This window comes from Rhinolophus ferrumequinum, chromosome 14, assembly GCF_004115265.2.
Source record: "Rhinolophus ferrumequinum isolate MPI-CBG mRhiFer1 chromosome 14, mRhiFer1_v1.p, whole genome shotgun sequence".
NCBI lineage: Eukaryota > Metazoa > Chordata > Mammalia > Chiroptera > Rhinolophidae > Rhinolophus > Rhinolophus ferrumequinum.
In genome coordinates, this window is record NC_046297.1 from 43,278,448 (window position 1) to 43,301,637 (window position 23,190).

Sequence of the window (23,190 nt, forward strand, 5' to 3'; positions counted from 1 at the left end):
ACTGCTATTCCATTAAACATCAGCATTCTGTTATTCAGTAGTTCCGTCTGACAAGGGCAATGTGGAATTTCCCAACTTATTTTGGGTCACATCCCATCTTCCAAAAAATAAATCTGGGGTTAATATTGACCACAGATGGAAAAGGAAAAATATACAAGAAGAGAAGACATCAAACCACCAACAAAGGACCATGACTAGGAATCTAAAACATGAAGTTAACTTTCCATTTAAAAAGAAGAAAAAAGGCATAGCTTCTAAGCATGATGCCACAGGGAAAGGAAATGGAGACTAGTGAACAGTCTTTTGGAATGCATGTGCTCCCTTCTTTATCATCATCATCATCATTATTATTATTATTATTATTATTATTATTATTATTATTATTTTGTATCTGTGGAGAGAAAAATCTGCAGCATTTCATTTCTGCAATTCCTCATAAGGTTCTAAAAACTCTGTGAGTTAATTCCTCAGAGCCCAGAGTTAGATTTTCCAGGGAGAAGGCCTTACCTTACCCTGGATAACCTGCTTAGCTTCCGAGGAAAAGTCTCAAAGCAAACTGCACTGAGGTCTCCTAAAATGGAATTTACAAGATGCTAGCTAGCAGCTAAAGTCAAGTTCAGCTGCAACAAAGAGCATAGAATGCACAGTGGTTTCAGAAAAAGACCAGGACAATTAAAATATATGCCTGTTTGGGACATATAACTTTGTCTTCTAAAAGTAGTTGGTTTGAATTCTCAACCAATGAAATGTCTAAATTATGAAAAATAACTAGAAAAAGTTTCCTAAAATATAAGGAAGGAAATGATAAAAGTTATAGATGGATGGGAACGAGTGTTCGTTTACCATGACTTGGATATCAGGTATTCTACCTGTGTGAATTTTATAGGTGGCTAAAATCCAGCAAATTCATTTCTAGGTCAGTTGTCTGTGATTCTCACTGACCAAAAAAAAAGTGACTAAATAAAAATCTGAAGAGCACATTGCTTCAGAAATTTCTCTTCAATGGAATTTGCCGCTCAGTGGGAGTTTGAAAGGAAACCATATATATAAACTGAAATATTTATATATAATGAGCAAATTAGGAAATAAAACACAGTGTTACATAAAGGGAAAAATTAAAATATTAAAGAGTGCCAACCGAAGTCGTATAACAATTTCTAAATTAGTTTTATCTTGACAAAGCATACTATCTCCTCTGGCTTATTGTGAGGAGACCAGACCTATTTCCTACAACCTCAACTGGATCACAAAACGGCTTGGCTGGAATTGCCTGAAGTATGTCACAAAGCCACAGCTAGCAGGGAAGTCATCTTCCCTGTGAGGATGGGCATGGGGACCCATACGCCTGACCCCACAGGGGCCATACCTGTGACTCATGGTCACCCACTCACTCCCCTGCAAAGAGGTGACAGCGTTTGAGATGAGAACTGAACTGGTACAAATACATAGTGAGCAGGAGGCTCACGAGAACGAGTTTGCTCTTCCTTCTGTCTTCTGTCTCCCCCACGCTAGGAGATAAAGCCGGGAAACCCATCTGCTCTTCTCCGGGAGAGCAGGGCTTGTGGTCTCTGAATCACCTGGGCCCTTGTTTACAGAGCCTGCTTTCAGACTGCAGAAGGGGGCTGGTCTGTGGCTTTTTTCCAAGTTTTATTTTCCATAAAAATAAAGTGCAACCACACTACTGCCAACACAACATAGATTTCTGTTAAGAATCTGAATAGAACATTATCTAACAACCCTTTGCCTCTCCCCCAAAATGGGAATATCATTTTTGTTTTTGCTGATTACCTAAGCATTACATTATTATTGTGAAAATATAAGTAATAAAGAGATGTAGAAATTAGAACTTGCTCTCGTCCAATAGCACTCCGTAGAGGATAACCATTATTACTAGTTTTCTTTGTATTTATCCTCAGACATTTAAATGCATACATACGAAATCTGTACACTCTAACCATAAATGGTATCGTACTACACTATTCTGTAACCTTCATTTCACTTAAAAGTATATTGTGGATATTCTTCCCTTTTATATACATAGGTGCCTCTCATCCTTTTAAATTGCTGAATTTTCGTTGATTGATTGATTTAATGGGCAAGTATTGAGCACTGACCTTGAGCCAAGCAGTGAATCAAGTAGCTGATTGAATAGTTAGTAATGGAAGGCTCATCTCACTTTGGGATTCCACTGCGTGACATTTATTTAACTAATCTCCCTTGATGGATGCTTACGTTGCTCCCACTTTTCTTTTATTCTTCTGGCATTTACCTTAGTGCTGGTTCCTGGTCTGGCCTACCTGTGTTACACACACATGTGCAAGTTTGGCATTTGCTATTTTTAGCACCTAAGAGTGCCCACCCACCTTGCTCTCTAAAGAGTGCACTTATTGTCACTACATAAATGCCCCCTCTCTTTTCAGCCGAAAGAGATATTTTACCCAAAGAGCACCCTAAATCTCTTTTCACTGGATCCTCAACTCCTGACTTTCATGCTCTCTGCTTTCCCTGCTTCTTCAAGTCTAGCTGATGGCTGACTCCCCCACCGCTTCCTCCTACATTGCCAACAACTGGTGGTCATCTTACATTGCACGCTTAAAATGTCCTTAAGTAAACACACAGGGCCATACTAGATGGTCACCTTCCAGGCCTGCATAAACTACAAAGCTGTCCCAAGGAAATAAATCAGTAGAGCACCTGAAGTCAAGGGTTTCAGGTGAAGTGCACATGTTCCCTCGCTATTGGACCAACTGGCCATCAGACCACTGACTGCATCTGAGCTGCTTGTCTGGGCCTCAGGGCCAGATGCCAGGTCAGTGTCAGCTGCAGAGAGGAAAAAAGTGGGGAGCTCTGGGGCCCCCAGGGCTGCCACAGTCTAAGACCCTACCTAAGCTGGCTGACTTCTGTGGAAATTCAACTGCAATAAATGTCTACTTAGCTAACGGTTTTAAATATTCTCTTATTTAAAAGACAGGAATTATTACTTTGGTTTTTGATAAAACCATAAGGCAGAGCAGTGAGCTGTCATAGACAGAGAAGGGCAAATAGATAAACTATGGGGATCCAGGCCACATCACGTAACTGGCAGCTCAAGTCCCCATTTTTAGACACCCTCTAGGGACCACAAATACATTTAGTTAATTGATACAAGCCCCTCCATAGAGTCTAAGAATAGTTCATAACTTTAAAAATTTATTTAGCAAACATGTGTTTAACATCTACTGTTTCCTGGCTCAGAGTGAATATTTGTATAAAAATAGTATCCTACATGGGTAGGGAAAGGAACAGAATCTGGAATTCTGGTGGTAGCTCAGAGCATTTTCATTAATATTTTATTTTTACGATTTCACTGTAGTGTTGGTAGAGGGATAGTGTATCCTGGATTATTATTCCAAGGACAAGGGGCTTAGAGAAGCTGACTGTCATGACAAAGTCATGCAGCCTATGGTCCCAGTGGAGCAGGATCCAAACACCCCTCCCGTTCCCACGCCCTCCATATCTCTGACTCGATCACTTTTGGTGTTTGAATGGCCTCTTCTGTTGGAAGGAACCAATTGATCACTCCCTATCCTGGCTGAAATCTTAAGGTTTGTTCAGCACGTGTGAACAAGTGAACATGTACAGTTGTTCAGTGTGCAAGTGAGAAGTCCATTCATTGGCTAACAAGAAGAGACTATAAAGTAACTTCTTTTAACCTCTTCTCCCTTTTGTGTCCTCCAACAAGGTGCGTGGAAAGAGAATTGGACTTGGTGCAGAGGAAATAAATTGAAGTCCTTATTATTGTACTGTGTTATGTAACCTTGAAATGTTATTTGACCTCTCTTGGTCTCATTCTTCTATAGTAAAATTGGCATAATAACACCTCTTTCACAGGGCTGTTTGAAGGACTAAATGAGAAAAAGGAATCCCAGTGAATGAGAAAGCTCAGTGTTGTGTCTGGCATCTAGGTGCTCAATAAACATCAAGTATTAATCTGAATGAGATAAGGGTTCAGTTTAGAGGATTGTTTACAAGACGAGCCCTCCATATTTGGAAGCACTCTCCCTCTTGCTTTAATGAAGAATCAGAAAAAAACAAGAGCAAGTCAGTGACATAAGAGGAAGGAAGGAAGGAAGGGAGGGAGGGAGGGAGGGAGGGAGGATGGGAGGAACGAAGGAAGAAAGGAAGAAAAAAAGAAAGAGAGAGAGAGAGAGAGAGAGAGAGAGAGAGAGAGAGAGAGAGAGAGAGGAAGGAAGGAAGGAAGGAAGGAAGAGAAAAATGAAAGACCACTGTTAGCTTCCAGCCTGACTGTTCCCCTGGGATCACTTGCCAGACATGAAAGACATTTGTGGGTTGGCATCCAGGACTCCTGTCAGACCCCTGGCTGAGTGATTTCCCTTCATGGGAGTTGTTATTCTAATCTGAAATTAAGCAAATTGGTTCCATTAGACAACCAGCTGGTGCAGGGCAGGGCACTGTGTTTCTTTCCCTGACCTTCTCTCCGGAGGCTGGGAGGGCTAAGTGGGGTGTGGGCAGAATCAGACCAGACTCAAAGAAGCCCATCCAAATGGGCCATCCAGCTTTGGGAAGGCACTAGGTTGCAAGGTGGACTTCTAACCCCTTCCCAGGGTCTGGCAGGACAAGAATGGTATATTCAGAACAAATTGGATACCACCAACAGACACAGGAGATCAGTTAAGTCAATTGTTCCTTACCTCAGGGAAGAAATGATTCTCAGTTGTTTTATTGTTTTTTTTAAACTAACTTTTCATAAGACGATCAGAAGTGAAAAAGTAATAAACTAGTTGAAAAGGAAAAACAAAACTCCTTTTACCAGTATGGAAAAAACAAAAAACAGCCATAAGAAAATCCTTCTCTCTCAAATTTATTTCCAAATACTGCCACCATTCCTGAATCCAATCTCTCATTATCGCCCACCTGAACTCAGAAATAGTAACTGCTCTCCATCTTTAAGACTCTGTACCTGATCAAGTTGTGTGATTCTCTTCCACGTTCCCCACTGATGCCAGGCGAAAGGCTAACCCCCATAGCATCGTAATCATGGCCCTTCAAGGTCACGCCCCAACTACATTGGAATCACCAGATTCCCTACTTTACCCTGAACTAGCATAAGCACTTTTTTTGTCACCTCAATCTTCACAATGGTCCACTGATTGAAGCTCGTGAGAGAATAAACACAAAACCCTTTGTAAACATTGAGGTGGTTTCCAATAAGCAGTATTATAACCATGGCTCTCTCCTTCTCTTCCTGTTGAAATATTACTTGGTGTTCAGGTGGAGGTTATTACTTCCTGCATTCAGTTGTCCTTCCTCTTCCAAGCGACCATTCAGCCTACCTATAAAGTTTTCTTGGTACTTCTCTCCATAGCTCTGAGAAAGATGCTGGTGTGTGATAGATGTTCGAGGAACGATGGCTCCGTTCTGTTGAGCCCATTTCTTATTGTCCACAGGGGTGATACCTTGCTTGTGTCACTTTTAAGAATTTCATGAAGCAGAGGGCAGCTGGAATATTTGTACGCATTGGTGTTAGTAAGCAATTGTTTAGTTGGTAGTAGCCAAAGCTTCTGGCTATGGACTTCTTCTCAGTGAGTCTTCTTTCTACTAAGACTCCCTGGGGAACTGAGAGTTTTCTTTTTGTCTAGGGCTGAAGTTTATCAGAAGTGGAATTAGTATTGGTTTTCTCCATCCATTGCTTTCCTAGGAAACTGAGAGTAGTCGCAGGGGATTTTGTGGATGGTAGCAGAGTCACTGTCAGCCGGCTAAGGAAAAGAACAAGCCCCCAGAATACACCAACAAACACAATTTGGGGCTGATCTGTTTGCACAGGAGAGGTGATAAAGCACAATGGCTAAGTACATAGGTGTTGGAATCAGAGGGCTCTGGGATCCAATCCGGGTTCCAAGATATATGAGTACTGGTTGTATGATTCCTAGAGACTTCGGCTTCTCCATGCATCATTTTCCTCAACTGAAAAGTGGGTTTTGTGAGGATCGAAATAGCGCAACAGAACCTGGCAGAGTGAGCACTCCATGATCATCCTATTATCTCTTTGACCATATGTCCTTCTTATCTGCAAGTTCTTTCCCTCCACTTCAGCTTCCCAGGTTTCCTTCCTCATGCCACCCATGTTCCCTTTTTAGGCCCTCTGCCTCAAATGTCCCCATTGCCCCATATCCTCATGGCTCAGATGCTCACCATATTCTTATGGCTCACTCCTCACCTTCTTTAGATCTACTCCAAAGTCACCTTGTCAGTGGCACCGCCCTCACTCCCCAGTAAACATTTTAACTCCTGACCCTCCTTCTCTAATTTATTGATTGCCTTAACACATAACTTCTAACATATCATCCACTGTATTTTGTTTTGTCCACTTCCCCCATTAAATTAGAGGCTTCTGAGGTCATAAATTTCGGTCTATTTTGTTCACTGTTCTAATCTCAGTGCCTAGAACAAGGACTGCACATAATAGTTGTTCAATAAAAACCTGTTGACTGAATGAATTATTAAATTCAGTTTGGTCTCAATTCTAATTTAACCTATTTTCCCTTTGCTCCTAATCTCACCACACAGATTACAAAAGTTTTAAATAAAACAGAGGACACTAATTTTGGAATCAAGTGTGCCCTATCTTTTACCACTCACCCTTACCACTAACATTTACAGAACACCAAGTGATTGTAGGCTACTACATCAGCTGCCCAATGCAACAGGTTGAAATAAACCACAGTCTCTTCTTGCATGAGTTTACAAGGCTTTCACATACACTATTTCTGCATATCCTTGAAATATTGTGAGAAAGGAAAGTGCAAGATTAATTACTCTTCTATTAAAGAAATTGAGGGTGAAGATTTAAGGGTTTTTCCAAGGTTATATGGCTGATAAGTGTCAAAGGTGGAAGTAGAATACAGATTTCCATACTCCCTCCACTTGGCACAACACCTCATGGTAGGAAACAGAGCAAAGGCTCAGGGAAGATGAAACCAAGTGTCTGAGGATGTGTGTATGTTTGTGTGCTTAAGGAAAAAAACTTCCTGTCAAGCTATTTACATTCTGGTTACTATTTCCATTTCTTGTTAAGAGAAAAGAAAATGGAAACTTACTATGAAGAGAGGGAAGGTGAAAATATATTCACAAAGCTATTAAAATGCAAAAAATACAGACAAAGGATCCCCACAATCTCTGAAAAAGATGGGGTACAACTCTGTGTACAGGTTTTGTGTCCAGCTAGGCAAGACACCTCCTTTTCTAGACCGTGCGTGCCTGCATGGGTTTACTCACTTATCATCCTGCACATCCACCATTGCCTTTCCAGCAGGAACCAATCCAATATTTTTTTTCACTCCTTCCAAATTCTAATATGAGTGGTTCACTTTTATTGAGCTACCTTGTTTTCTCTAGTCTTTGCGTTACAACAAACACTGTAAAAAAATACTGTGGAATCAGCGTAAAAAATAAATGTTCCCCAAATAGTGTAAAGTTTTTCAAAAATGCTTGTAGCGTTTTCCTGGCACATCACTGTCTGGATTAAGGTCAGCTGGAGCAACATCAGGCAGACCCTATGCCCTGCTAGGAACGCCATCCTGCGTTCCATGTCCCTGCACACACACACAGGAACCTACTTCGGGGTACCCATGCTGCCGAACCAAAACACACCAACTTCATTAGAAGAAATGTAAAGAAAAATAGATTCTGCCTTTTTCTGAATAATGTGACTTCTGGGCTTCTCAATTTAATCTTGCCGTACTAAAGGGCTCATTAGTATACATAGCTTAGTAGTTATGGTGTCAGCAAATACACGTATAGTGTAGAGCTGCAGAGATGAATTAAGGAGAGAAAATTTCAGGCTTTGCATTTATTATGTGTAACTAGTAAACACCTTCAATTTATGAAACAGGCATACACTGTGTGCTCAGAAGCACCAATATAATCTTATTACAAATGGCTGGAATTGACACCCTAAATCTTTTCCACTGATGACAGATCCAAAGATTCAAATATGCTTACTCTTATAGTAAAAATTGGACTTTATGGGTGGGTTAGAACAAAAATGATTCTAGTAAAAACATAATGAAAATCTTAAATGCATCCAAATAATTTTATTGAAGGAGAAAGCAATAAAGCAATGCTGTCTCTACTCTATTTGAATAATGGTGGAGATAAATTGCTGTACTTTTCTTTCCCTTGGTTAATGAATTATGATGTGCAACAATGTGTAGAATAATACGGAACATTATTCCAATCCTCTGAGTCAATCGTTTGTTTTTTAAGAGCAGTGTTTTCCATTATAAGAAAATTACGCAAAATAGAATTTGATTACATTCACACAGAAAGTGATAATACAAGAACATAGAGGCATAATAAAAGTACTAGAATTAACACACTTCAGTGATCAAAACTGAGTTGGATTCATTTTTCCCTAAAAGCCAAAAAGAAAAATTTTTAAATCTAAATTTTAACAATTTAAAATAATCATTTAAATTATTTATTTCCTTTAGATTACAAAGACTTTATATATGCATTAACAGGTATATTTTTAAATGTTTAAATTTATCCCCAATAGATCAAATAATAGAATTGAAAAGTTAAAATGAACATTATTCTTAGAATGAAACTGTGAGCTATGTACTATAATAAACATTAGAAGCCTGGAATGATGCTTCATTCAAGGTAATCCCGTTTCCTTTTGAATTATTTCACAAGAATTTCCTGCGAGGGAGTTGTGTGCCTAGGACTATGCAGGATATTACAGTGGATTCATGGAATTATATAGCATAGAATGTCAAGGGAGAATGGTCAGCTGGTAAACCAGAGAGACTATTGTTTCACATCAAAGACGTGGGCTCTATGCTCAAGGAGCGCAATCCAGGTGAGGCAATGGCACCTCACACATGAAACAATCGGGTAGTTCTTTTCACTATGAGACTGGGTTAAGCCGTAGTCAGAATGGTTGGGTTTTGCCTATAACCTAACCTATTTAAAAAGGTACAGGTGGCTTTATGGTCACAGGGGAACAGGGCAGTGCATACAGGTGAGTACAAAGAGAAAGGAAGTGATGCTTTTCTCTTGACCCTTTCCTGCCTCTCATTCTCAGACTCCCTCAAATAACACTGAGCTGTGAGTGACACTACAAATTCTGAGACTGTTTTCAGCAGTCATAATGAAAATAATTATTAGCCAGAAGAAATAGGATGACAATAAACCAATTTTTTCATGGATTTACGAGGACATCATATCAGATTCAAGTTATAAAAATGCCCTAAAGATAAAGCTCGCAGTGAAGCTATGAATATAGTATCTCATGACCAAGTTTTGTGGGAAAACTGTTCCTCTCTCATTGGGTGGGAACTGAAATTGGGGCAAAGGTCCCCCCAGCACTTGGAGTAACAACATTAAGTGGGAAAGGATCACTCGGGCCAAGGTATTGAATAGGAAATCACAGAGGGGCTTGGCCTGTGTGTCCTCACTTAACTCCATAGGGAAGGTAGAAAAATACTGAAATGCAAAGAGCACACACAATTTACTTGGAGGACCCCTGTGACTGTCAAAGAGAATACAATTTGTTGGTGGAAGAATCAAAGACCAATCAGGGTTCAGTCCCAAGGCCATCACTGCATTTCCATCTTCCCTCTCTCCCTTCCTCAGCTCCCACTATCCTTGGGATTCAAGGTCCTCATAATCCTCCCCAAGGTCTCCAGCCCACGCCCCACTCCTCCATCCAACCTTCTTTCCGATGTCTTCATTCTACCAGTGCTCACCTGTTGGAGGCAGGGTAGTATGTAGTATGGCAGTGGCGGAGGTTGGTCTTGTTGAATAGGCCTACTCTGGCACCTCAGCTCTGCCTGGCCAGCTGAATATCCCCCACCAATACGTCTTCCCCAAGCCAAAAAAAAAAAATCAGTTTAGCTTCTTGACACTAGAGCATTTTAAACATCTCCTTTTCCAAAGAGAATCATGGGTTTTACATTTGCATAATTCAAAGCTCACTTGGGTAGTTTTTATAGTCAAAGAAATAGCCCCAAAGTAATAGAGAAATCTCCATCTCTAGCAAGACAGATAATGCTTGTGGATTTTTTTTTTTAAAGCTTCTATCAAGGTTTAAAATTCTTAACATCGGAGGTTTAGGCGGGGCTGTGATCCTGTTTCACTACTAGTTTATCTACCACCACCTATCTTCAGTGTCAAGGTCAAGCTTAGTCAGGAAACAACCTGTAAGAATTTCTTCTAACCATGTGTTCCCATTGCGGTAGCAGGACACAGCAGTGCTTCCTGGTCTTGGCTCACACAAAAGATGACACTATGTATGCAGCACCTGGGGTGTGTAGATGACGGCGCTGAAGGCACTAGGGGGCCTGAGTGCTCCTGTGACCTGGAAGGTCAAGGGATCCACACCACCCCAATCACAGCTCAGCAACAGGCCCCAAACCTGGGCTGAGAAGTCCTGACTTAAATGACCAAAATAACATTTAGTAACTGCAGAAAAGAGAAAATGTCATGACTCGATTATGAATGCCCCAGCACTGATTCAGAATAACTCGCTGAGTTATTAGCTGCTTTTCTTTTGATTAGATCTACTTCACCATTTTAGCTGGTTGTCTCTCATGGTATAAAATACACATAAATCCAGGCTTGGGGCACTCACTCATTGTGCTCTAGCAACAGTTGTTTTAATTGTGTAGAAAGAAGTTTTGAAATTTGGTTACTGATATTTAGGGGAACAAAATCAGTCCACAGAATATTTCCTTCTCATTTCACAGCCCCACTGATACCGTATCAAATTTTCTTTCAAAGTACAAAATCAGATATACTGAAACCAGAGGACAGCAGTCTTTCTAAGCACTGTAGACTGGCTGGAGTGAATTAGAATCTTTTCTTGATAGGAATCAGTTAAAACAATTATTTTTTGGGGGAAAGACTTAATTACAAAGTGATATTACAATGTAGTAGTGAGTAGGCCCTGTTTCCGTAAGTCTGTTACTGCCTTGCTATTCGGCATTATCACTATCATCTGTTATGTGATAAGTATCTAACTCAGGAGGGCCTCTTAGTAACCCCAGGCCCAATGATCACTCCCACTTCATTACTGGTCATATGCCAGCAATGTGCTAAATGTTTTCCACACATTATTTCATTTAATCCCTGTTACAACCTTATGAGGGAAGTCCAACTCACCCATTTCACAGATGAGGTCACTGAGGTTTAGGGAGATTAAATAATTTCTCCGCGATCAGACAGATAGTAAATGGTGGAGCCAGATTTGAATCTAACTGAGCCAGACTCCAAGTACTTACTGGTATCATCATGTAGCTCTGTATCACATTTAAAGAAAGGCGGCTGGAAATGAAGACATCCCTCTTGCCTAACAGTTTACAGTTTTATAAAGCACTTTCACATCCATTGTATTATTTAATCCTCCACAATAACTCTGAGCACTAGTTATTATCCCCACTTTATAGTAAGAAAATGAAGGCCAAAGAGGTAAAGTCATTAAGCCAAAAAATCAGAGAAATGTCAAGTCTCCAATATAAAGATGAAATTCAGATATACTGACATGCAACAAGGTTACATGATAAGGAATGAACGTGGACTTTGAGGTCAAAGACTTGAATTGGAGCTCCTGTTCTGTCACTTACTAGTTAAGTGACTCTGGGCAAGTCATTTACCCTGTCAAGCCTCAGTTTTGCATATGTAAAATGGGCATAACAATAACACCTTATAAGAAATGGATCCACACTGCATATGAAAGTATTGTGTAAATTATCCAGTGCAATACAAACACACAGGTTTCCCCCACTATCAGAACGCAGAGTGTTCCTATGAAACTTTTCATAAACTGAAATGGCATAAAGCAAAGAAGCAATTACCATTAATTTATATGGAAAAAAATCTAAGCAGTCGCAGATCCAAAAAACAACCTACCAAGTCAGGCCAAATCACACATAAAACATAAAATAGCACTAACATAGAGTAAAAGCCACTCTCTCTGCTCGGGTGCACACAGCCTCTATGACGGCTTGCTGCAAAACAAATGCCAAACACTATTTTCGCCTTTTTTTTTCGTTAAAGTGAAAATCCTCTATGGATTTCTTTTGGTTAGCAAAAGCAGGTACAGTAGTACCTCGGTTTTCGAACGTTTCTGTCGACAAACATTTCGGTTTACGAATGCCATAAACCTGGAAGTAAATGCTTTGGTTTCCGAACACGCCTCGGAAGTCGAACATGTCACGCGGCTTCTGCTGAGTGCAAGATCCGGAGGCCTAGCTGTCGGCTGTTTTCAAACGTTTCAGAACTCGAACCGTCTTCCGGAAGGGATTACGTTCGAAAACCGAGGTACCACTGTATTAACGTAGGTCTTTCATAAACACAAGTGGCATAACATGAACTTTTGAAAAGTGGGGGATACTTTTATTATTAATAAAGACCTTTATTATTATTAAAATATTAGTCATAAGAACAACAATAATAAAAGTTATGATGTATGTACGTTAGTGTTATTTCCCGTTCATTTCAGCCTCTGTAAGATGCAAACATAGGGACAGACTCAAGGCAGAGCGGCACAGCTCATGCCGATTCAGAATCTTGTGATGAGTTTGAGATTCAGGTCTTCAAATGCAAAGCATAGTATTTTTCCTGAACTTTTGCTAGGAGGACATCCTTGTCCTCTTTTCGTCCATCAAAACCTACACCCCGAATCATCATCACCATGCACCCCTTTAATGTGAATTTCAAAATTCATTATATTTATGTCTTTGATATAACTTTAATTAGATAAATCTTCGAACAGTAATAACGACAGCCTGGTAGTTAGCTGTGGATTCATTTCTCACGTGGCCTTCCCTAAAATCCCACCAAAAAGATGCCAAATTTGAGACACGATGACACTTGATGGAATGCCAAGCTGGACCTAGAACAGTTGCCCTCATTCCTGTGGGTGTCATGGGGAAAGGAGATCTGGCTGAAGACAACGAATGTACTGAGGAACAGGTACGACCCAGTCTCGATGTCAAGACTGACATGGCACTCAAAGCAGCCAACTCTACAAAACTCTACAATATCCGATTAAACATCCAATTAAAGTGGTTCCAACAGGATCCAACAAAAAGCCCAGTTTAGACACATCTACTGTTGAAAGTCAGCGTAGCACATGCTGTTGGATGCACGCCCAGTAGCTCTTTTCTTGTCCCACAGCCCAGAGCCTTGATGTGGTTCTGACATCTTCTCGTCCTCCCCGTTGTAACTCGGGCAAATTCTGATTAGTCTAACCCAACAATGGTGGTTGCATTCACCTTGCAAGGAATTGCTTTGGGGAGGGCATAAGCCCCAGTTCTGCCCAATGAAATATGAACAGAAAGTTGCTAGAGGTCTTTGGGGAAAGGTTTTCCTCACTAATAAAATGGGGCACAGGAAAGGAAACAGCCTTCTTCCGCAGTTTGATGTGATGGCTGAACCTGCTGTGGTCACCATTAGGATGAAGTGACACTGAGGAAGTGAGAAAAGAGATAGAAAAACCCTTGATGACATTATTGGGCCACCGTTTGGGCTGTCCCCCATAACTTTCAGTTGTGTGAGGTAATAAATCTTCCCTGTGGAGGCCAGGGCAGGAGTTTTTGGGACTCACACCTGGAGGCATCCCAACTGGGACACCATGGAAACCACCACACATTTCTGCAGATCATTTCAAGTCTATTTTCCAGGGGTCCTTTACAGGCTGAGCTTGTGAGAAAATGATTACACACTAATAACTGTACGAGAAAAGCTGATTAGAACAACTTGACACCATCAACCCAGACCCTTCTCCTCCAATGAAATGAGACACATTCATTTCAGGACACATCCCAAAGGCATGGGTTGATCCCAGACTGCAAAGGAGGTCTGGGAGTTCCTTTTTCATGTGTCCTCATAGCTTGGAAAGCAGTGAAGAAATGCCAAGACAGACTTACAAAAGTTGTTATTTACTCTATTTATGTTTAGCAAATGTGTGCTCTTATAATGCATGTAAAAATTCAATGCGCTATAATATTTACAAGTGAATTATAGGATTCATAAAGAATTATTAAGTCATCGTGCACCACAGGTGCTGTGGTCCAGGGAGCTGATTAAAGTGGCACGGTGAACATCCATTCCTCAGTCTCATCCGGGTAGCTCTACGAGTTGATGCGTAAACCCAACGGGACATAATAACAGAAGTGTGGTCCTTTGTGACTATGAGGCCCAGATTATGAAAAACAAAACAAAACACCTTTCCCCACTGCTTCCTGTCCCGCCCATGGTGGGCTCTGGTTGGCTACTGTGATTTCTGAGCACTCCCTATGAACCAGTGCTTTACACTAACTCATTTAATCCTCATCACAACTTTTAAAGGAGGCTCTACTATCATCTTCATTTTACAGATGAAGAAACTGAAGCACAGAGAGGTTAAGTGAATTATTCAAGGTCACACAGCTAATAAGGGGTAGAGCCAGGATTAAAACGCAGGGCCATAACTCCAGAACACCTGTTTTTAACCAGTATGTTATGCAGTCTCTGTGCTGATACAGCCATAAAATTAAATGAACCTGGAGGACAGAAGTGGGGGAGGTTCTCTCAAGGCCAGGGAGCGTATGAGATTTGTTAGTGCCACAGTGTTAACTATTGTGTCACGTGGGTGTGATTTCTCCCACTCCTCTCACTGTGGAGTGTGTGCATGTGCATGCTCCCTGTATGCCAGGCGGCAAGGCGTGGAGATGCAGCCACATCTTCTCAGCTATGTGGGTTGGGTTTAACGCCCTGTGCTTTCACCGTCCCTTTAGAAAAGCTTTTCAAAGCCACTACTTTGCCTCTGAACACTTGTTTCGAACCAGGCTTTGACTGTTGATTAGAAAGAAGTCCTTAAAATAGTTACATTATTCTGGAATTAAGGTCATTTGTCTTTTTCTTTTGAAACAATTTTCATGTTATAATTTCTTCAGGTATTTCTAAATCCAGCCTCATAAAAGGCTCATGGAGACAATGGATGGTCTCCATGGTCAGGAATGCTTCCCGAAAGCAGCCAAACGTATTACTGGAACTGACCTGTCACAGATTTGCCATTCTGCCCGCTGAACAGAGTTAGAAAGAGCACTGACTCGGGCGAGGGTTCTGAGGCCTGTGGAACTCTTTCTGGGACCAGGTCTGAGAAAAGGAATATTATGGAATAACTGTTAGATCACAGACCCTGGTGTCTAACAGATTTGGGTCCAAATTTTGCTCTACCACTCAAGTGTACGGCAGGCTATTTATGTACACTCTCAGAGCTTCAGTATGGTCACCTGCAAATTATGAAGAATAGTGTGTGGTCTGTATGGATGTTATAAAGAAATGCACATAAAACATCTGTACATATACAGAGGAAGGAGGAAACTTTTGCCCTTCCCTCTCGCCTTATTCAGGTCACTCCCCAAGAAGCACTGATCTCACTGGTTGCATTTGCAGGCTGCTAATTTGCCAAAAGCAAAGATTACAGTTCGTTAAAATCCAACACATTCCCTCTGCTTCTTTCTTTCACCCTGATCTAGGGATAAGCAGAACTTACCAGCACTTTCTCCCTCATCCCTTCTGTTTATACCTAGTACAGTGACTACATATATCTGTCCTGGCGTAGCAACTAAATGGTTTGAGATTTGAGTTGAGAGGGTAGAGGACGCCTTACCTGGGCCTGGAGCCTAAACCATCCACTCAACCTGGTTTCCAGCGAGCCTGCCCTGGTTGTCCAACTAATGATAGGAGGCAATTGGATTTCCCAAGGTCTGTATGTCTATAGCATCCAGGGAAACCCCAAGAGGAGGAAAAGGGATTTGGGAACAGTATTTGGATAGTTCTAGATCTCTGGCTATACACTAACACTACCTTATGGTAGTGTTAAAATGGTAGCCAGCACACACCAAAAAGGAGCCACACTCTCCTAAACAAAGGCTATATGCAATCCTTCTCTGAGTTGCTTCAATTTTAGAGACAGGGACACTTCCACTCTCCTTTTCAAAATCCCCTTTGCTACACTAGCAACCAGACAGCATTTGGCTGGAGCTTTCTTTCAGACTCTCAGAAGCCCTTCCTGCCTAGGAGTGGTGGGTGGGGAGTGAGCAGCCCCTGCATCTCATCTTTTGCCAGGCGATGAGGCAGGCTGCCTCTTCTGGGAAGCGTCTGTACTTGGCCCTGGGAAATGTGAACTGTGAAGAGGTCTCTACTTGATGACATACTGCCACACAGCAGGTTCTCTTTTTCAGTAGGGAAGTCAGGCTCTTTTAGGGTGATAACATCTGGGTTTTTCTTTTTTTTTTTCTCAACAGAAATGAATCCAAATGCAGAAATGGCCAGTGCCATTACATGGTTTCATGCTCTATTGAAAATCACACACTGCCAAAACAATGCAAATGTCTATCAGTAGATCAATGGATAAGCAAAACGTGGTATATACGTACAATGAAATATTATTCAGTTTTTAAAAGGAATGAAATTCTGACACAGGCTACAACATGGATGAACCTTGAAAACATTATGCTAAGTGAAATAAGCCAGACACAAGAGGACATAGATGGCATGATTCCACTTACACGATCTACCTAGAATAGGCAGACACTTGGATTTCCCAGGGTCTGTATATTTATAGCTCCCAGGGAGACCCCAAGAGGAGAAAAGGGGATTGGCAGAACAGTATTTGGGTATTTCCAGGTCTCTGGCTATAACATACACTAACTCTGCCTTCAGAGACAGAAAGGCGAGTAGAGCTGGGAGAACGATTGCTCACTGGGTATAGTTTCCATTTGGGAAGATGAAAAAGTTCTGGAACGGATAGTGGTGATGGTTACATAACATTGTGAATGTACTTAATGCCACTGAATCGTGCACCTAAAAATGGTTAAAATGATAAATTTGTTGTAATGTATAATTTACCACAATAAAAAAATGAAAGCGACAAAGGACCACCCAGCAGACCATGAAATGGGAGGGTCTCCGACTTCCACCCGGCTTCCGGCATCCACATGTCACTGGGACAGAGATTTTCTGAGTGACCGAGCAAAGATCAAAGCCAAAGGAAACAATGCTCTTCCTAAGATCTGGCAAAGCACCCTTATTAAAGCATTCCCACTAACAAAATAATGGACTCCATGATTGTTTCTGTTCGTTCAGAGGGGTTGGCACGGCCAAAGGCCGGGAGGGGTAGGCAGCTTTCAAAGGCTGCTTGGCCCTTTGACCAGATAGCAACTAAACAAACCCGTTGTAGTCTCCAGCACATGATTTATAGTCTCCAGCTCATGGATGTCATTTATTTCCAAATTAGAACTATAAATTCTCTAGACATTTCTGAAAAAAGACGATTTCCCCCCAAACAATGGCATTTTTTGGCTACTGTATAAAACTTAATTCCTTCATTTCTGCTCATGAAGTATAAAAAAATGTTTGATTTCATTGTGCCATGTAAACAGATTTCCTCCTACATGTTTTCTAGAATATGTTAATTTCCTTGGTCTTCCGAAGAATCCTGGCTAAGAGTACAATAAATGGTAAAAAAAAAAAAAAAAAGTATACATACAATTCTTTTATCCATGAAAAAAAAAAGTAACTGCCAGCTGTAATTCAATGGAGTTGAACAGAAACAGCATAATTTATGCCTGCTTCTTTATTCCTAATAACAACTGTAAAAATAAAATATTCTGGCGGTTGTAGTCATGGAGACACCACTAACTTGAAAGTGTAAAATAATTTGCTCAGCAATGTCTACTAAGACAGAATGAAAACTAACAGAGACAAGCAAACTTAATCAAAATCTTTAAATTCTAGTTTCTTCTCTTTCAATTTGGATTATTTCATAATAACTTAGTGCCTGGAAGTAATCACAAAAAAGAGTGATTTCCAAATGTGGCAAACTTAAAAAGCTTCAGACTAGTTAGAAAACAGAAGAGAAACTCATTTTATTTTAACCAAGTAAAGTGTTTTGACTAAGTTCCAGCTCTGATGGACCCAGAGGTGGGGAAAAGGAGCTATATGATGAATAATGGATAAAGACTCTGCAAGAGCGAGAAATCTAGTGCATAGACAATAATGTGAGATACAAATGTGAACCACACAGGTAATTTTAAATGGTCTAGTCATCACATTAAAAATGAAAAAAAAAATAGGTGTAATGAATTTTAATAATATATTTCATTTAACCAAAATGTATCTAAAACATCATAATTTCAACATGTAACCAATTTAAAAATTATTAATAAAATATTTTACTTTTTTTTTTGTCCTAAATCTTTGAAATTCGAAGTGTATTTTGTACTTACGACACATCTCAGTAGGTGTTCAATAGCCACACGTGGTCGATGGTGTCATATCGGACTGAGACGATAGTAGGAGACGTAGGAAATACGCAAATAGCTCAAAAGCAAGACTGTCTCTCATCAGGATTATAAAAGAGCCATCAACAAAATGTCTTGGGCATCTACAAAGAGGTGGTTGCACCTGAATTAAGTGTTGCGAGTCTTTAAGTTAGGAAATGGTATACGTAGACTTGTGTTTCATAAAGAGCTGACTAACGGCTAAGGGAAGATCAGATGGTTGGGACAAGAATAGAAGGAGGCAAGAGATGTTGGGAACTTGGGCAAAGGCCAGGCTGAATTTAAGAGATATTGTGGAGATGTAGTGACTGACTAGAGAGGCTGTGGAATACACTGTAGGTAGGTACCCAGCAACCATTTCGCTTTCCTGCCCTGTTAACAGAAACCTGATTTTGTTCAGTTGTTCTGCATCCTCTGCAATGTCTTATTTTTTGGAAAGATGAAAGGTTTTCCAACCTCAGGAGGATGGGTCTTGATTAGTGTAAGCGAATCATAGTAACTTTATCTTATCACTGACTGGCTTAGGAAGGGATACGGAATCTAATTTTGACCAATGAAACTTATAGGTTCGTCTGTAGGGTTGGGGTGGAATTCTGAGAAGGCCTTCTTAGATCTTAGGAAAAGATACAGAGGAGATAGTCTCTTTCTGCCTCTAGTGTGTGGTGTAGTGAGGATGCAATGCCTGGAACTACCGCAGCCAGTGTCATCCTGAGGTGAGTCAACCAACATCTGAGAACGGCAGAGGGAAAATATGGATTCCTGATGGCATCATTAAATGAGGGAATTAACCAACTCTGGAAAGAATCCACCTCTGGACTTCTTGTTTTGTGAGAGAACGTTAAGTATAGATTATTTAAGATACATGGGGTTAGCTCTTACTTAAAGGTTATGTCTTATTTCCATCCTCACAGGTACGGAAAGGGAAGAATCAAGATAATGCCCCAACCACTGTGATTGCCATAATGTCATTCCTTTGTTCAGCACGTTATATATCATAGCCTGTGAAGCTCTTTCGCTCAGTGTCCTCATGGAACCCTCTACCAGCCCAGGAAGGTGTTAGGCAGACACTATTATCTACCTGCATCTGCACCATGTCCCTCTTCCTCATTCTCTTTGCGTTCCCAGTAACTAGTACAGTACCTGGAATAATCATAATTGCTATTATTTTTGAGCTTTTTCTGTGTGTCGGGAACTGTTCAATGTTTTGTATACAAAAACTCATTTTAATTCCTCATTTACACAAGCTTACAACAGCTCTATACAGTTTGGTATTATTATCAATGTGTAACAGATGAGAAAATTGAAGCTCAGAAGGGTATTTAACCCGTCTGATAAGTTCAAGGTCTCAAAGTTAGTGACAGAACTGCAACTTGCACCCGGGTATGTCTCTCTGTAAAGATTATGTCCTTTACCACCATGATACAATGGCATAGAGCAAGTCCATATGTTTATGGAATTAATTAATTAAACAAAATAAATGGGTGCTCAGAGAGGTTAAGTACCTTGCATAAGAATGATCCACGACTTGACACACGTCTTCCAACCTCAAGGCCACTGAGTTTCCTACCCCATCCTACGACTATCATTTTATTTCCAACTTTATTGACGTATAATTGACAACCCATGATTATTATTAATTTGGCATTTGGATAGGTACCACCTTGACTGGTTGCTGGCAATTTCTTTGTGTATGAGTCTTGCTGTATGACCAGATTGTCAATCCCTTGAGGTGGCACAGCTTTTCCTCACAGCAATGAGAATAATGTATTTTTCAGCTAAGAGCGGAATTTTTAAATATCGTATCTTCAGATCTATCATGGTTAGAATGACCATAACTCCTTGTTTGCCTGCAATGGTCCTGGTTTACACCTGTTATTCCGGCCTCATTATCAATAGAGTAATATTAATACTCTCAGAAGTATTCCTGCTTGAGCAATAAATTATATGGTCACCTTAATCATGGTAAACAAGAGCTCAGTTTGACCTGTTCAGCTATGCCCTGTCAACCACGCCCAGTGCGGCTGCCTTTGGATAAAGATGGGCCCAACAGCCATCAAGGTTCACATTCAACACTGGAACACAGGGAGCTTTCATGCACACGGCCTACCATACCTCACCACCTCTTTTGTCCACCATGCCTCCCATATTCTCCTTTCCCTCAAAATCTCTTCCTTGCACCATACGTTTCCCTTCCAGCAGCCTCTTTTCAGCCAGCATCTGACATCCTAAGGCTTGCCAGCAGAAATGGGGTAATAGGTTCTGACAAGCCAGGAAAATGCATTGTAACATTGCTGCTACTGTCTAGCTGCTGTTCTTGGCGGAAATCCTTTTACACTAAAGATCAACACCCCTTTGAAAACAGCAAACTAGGACAAAGCAAACTTTTCACAGGTAACCATTTACTTTTTGGTCTCTGTGTTGTATGCGAATATATGTGTATCTTGGGAGTGTGACCCACCTGGTAAACCAGAGTATTCATTTGTCAGAGAAAATATATTTTCTTTGATGATTATTCAATTTATCCTATTAGAATCTCTACTACGTTCTTTCCCTGGAAATAAGACCTAGCGGGACAATCAGCTCTAACGCGTCTTTTGGAGCAAAAATTAATATAAGATCTTGTATTATATTATATTATATTATATTATATTATATTATATTATATTATATTATATTATATTATATTATATTATAGACCCAGTCTTATATTATAGTAAAATAAGACTGGGTCTTATATTAATTCTTGCTCCAAAAGACGCATTAGAGCTGATTGTCCGGCCAAGTCTTATTTTCAGGGAAACATGGTATGTAATATGTAAGTTTTTCAGCCCTGGCAATAAATTATGCCACAGTACTTATGGCCATCTTTCCAATAAGGGTGCTGCTGATAACTTCTGGAAGGATTAACACAGTCAAAGACAATAGTGGCTCCCTCCTGAGTCTCATATGTCCCTGTCTTCTTTTTAAGATTTTATTTCTTTATGAACATTTTTCCAAGAAGCAAAAATTATCTCATACTGTAATCTTTTTCCTCTCCTTGTTTCCTCTTGGGTTCCATGTCAATATTTACACATCACGACTCACTCTGACTGTTTACCTAAGATGGCCTTCAGATCCCGTCCGCAACCTCTCATCAAATAACTTCATGTTTTCCATTATTTAATATCATCTCTCATAACATTTCCACTTTGACAGGAAATCAACCTTCCAAAGTCAAGTTCTAGTCTCTCTTTTAAAGAGAAAACTGATTGAACATTCAAGGTGCCATGGTGAGCACGAGAATATCATCCAAAGCTGTTTGTTAATTTCTCACTGTTCACTCAGTTTTCATTATCTCTCTGGAACCTGACTTCAGAAGGCTGGTAGCCCAATGGCTTGCTATCACTAGTCCCTGTGATTTCTTTCCACAAAGAAGAAGAAGAAGAAGGGGGAGGAAAAAGGCAAGAAGAAAAGCGGCTGTCTTTCTTTTCTTTCCTAGCTTTGACAAAGTATTTTGAATTCTAATGGTGCAAAAGACCTATTTTCCTATGAAATCATTTTTCACTTCTCTTTCTCCATCACTCCCACTTCCAGAGAGTCACCAATTTTCATCACTTCTATCTCAGAAAAACAGATCGAATGGTTTCCCCTCTCTCCATCCCTTGCCCACTCTTTTCATTTGTTCCTTTCAAAATGCACAGACACAATAGGCCTTCAACAAATACCACCAGAGTGAATGTGAACATAATTTCTTGCTTGCATTAATGTACTCATTTTCTAACCAGTCTCCCCTCCAGACTGTTCCCCACACAGCTATGAGAAAAAGTTATTTTTAAAAAAGCTTGTATCTCTTTATGACACTTCATTGCTTGCAAACACCAATAGCGCCCCACTATCTTTAACGTCAAGTCTGATCCCTCAGTCTGACATTACAAATTGCTTCTCGATCTGGCTCCAATCTGTCTTCTCTAAAGCTCTTGGCCCTCTCTCCATTCACTCCTGCCCCAGCCACAGAGAGGGGCAGGTTCTTCTTCAACAGCCAGGAGCACTCACCTCTCCAGAGGTGTCTCCTGATGAGGTCTCAGCCCCCACTGCCCTTTCCCATGCTGCCCAGACTTCTACCAAATAAAGCCTGAATCAATTGTTTACTCTCCAGCTACAAATGATCATTCATTGAGCATGTTCTAGGTGTCAAACCCTGTACTGAGCACTTACATACCATTCCAGTATTTCTTTTAATCCCAATAACAACGCAAGTTTGATATTAATTCATTCACTAACTATTTCACCCAGCTAATAATGGCAGATCCAGATTTAACCCCACATATCTGCCATCAAAGAGCAGATGCCCTTACTCGTCATGTATTCCACTCCCCACCCCACCCCTACCATGTGTCTCTAGCACATATCTTTACTATGGTGCTCACCACAGTACAAGACAGTTGTTGCTGACAGGTGAAAGTTCCTGGAGGGATTATGAAAACCTCAATAGAAGGCTGGTTCTTATATATCATATATATCTGCGTCTCTCTAGAGCTCAGCATGGCACTGGCACACAGGGTGTGCAACACACTTTTTTTTTTTTTTTTGGTAATTCAACTTGAATCTATACATCCAGTAACAGGAAAAAGCTTGATCCCAACTGAATGGGATAGTCGAGCCACAAAGAGCTCTTTCACCTAAAAGAAAAAATCCAGTGACTCAACTGGATAATAAAGAACCTGATTCTCCACTTCCATCTCTGATCTGCTTCATAAATTAATATTTTTAATTCACCTGTAGAAACCTGGCATTGTAATACTGATGGCAGTCATCTGTAATCCAACCAGCCAAGCACACAAGCAGAAACCTCCCACATTTTCAATAACAGCATTGC

The 23,190-nt window shown here is 40.5% G+C and overlaps 1 protein-coding gene across 7 annotated transcripts in view; it reads right to left on the reverse strand.

Moving 5' to 3' along the window:
* NCALD (neurocalcin delta) overlaps positions 1–23,190 on the reverse strand; it is a 409,311-nt gene that overhangs the window by 24,731 nt on the left and 361,390 nt on the right. The window lies entirely within an intron of this gene.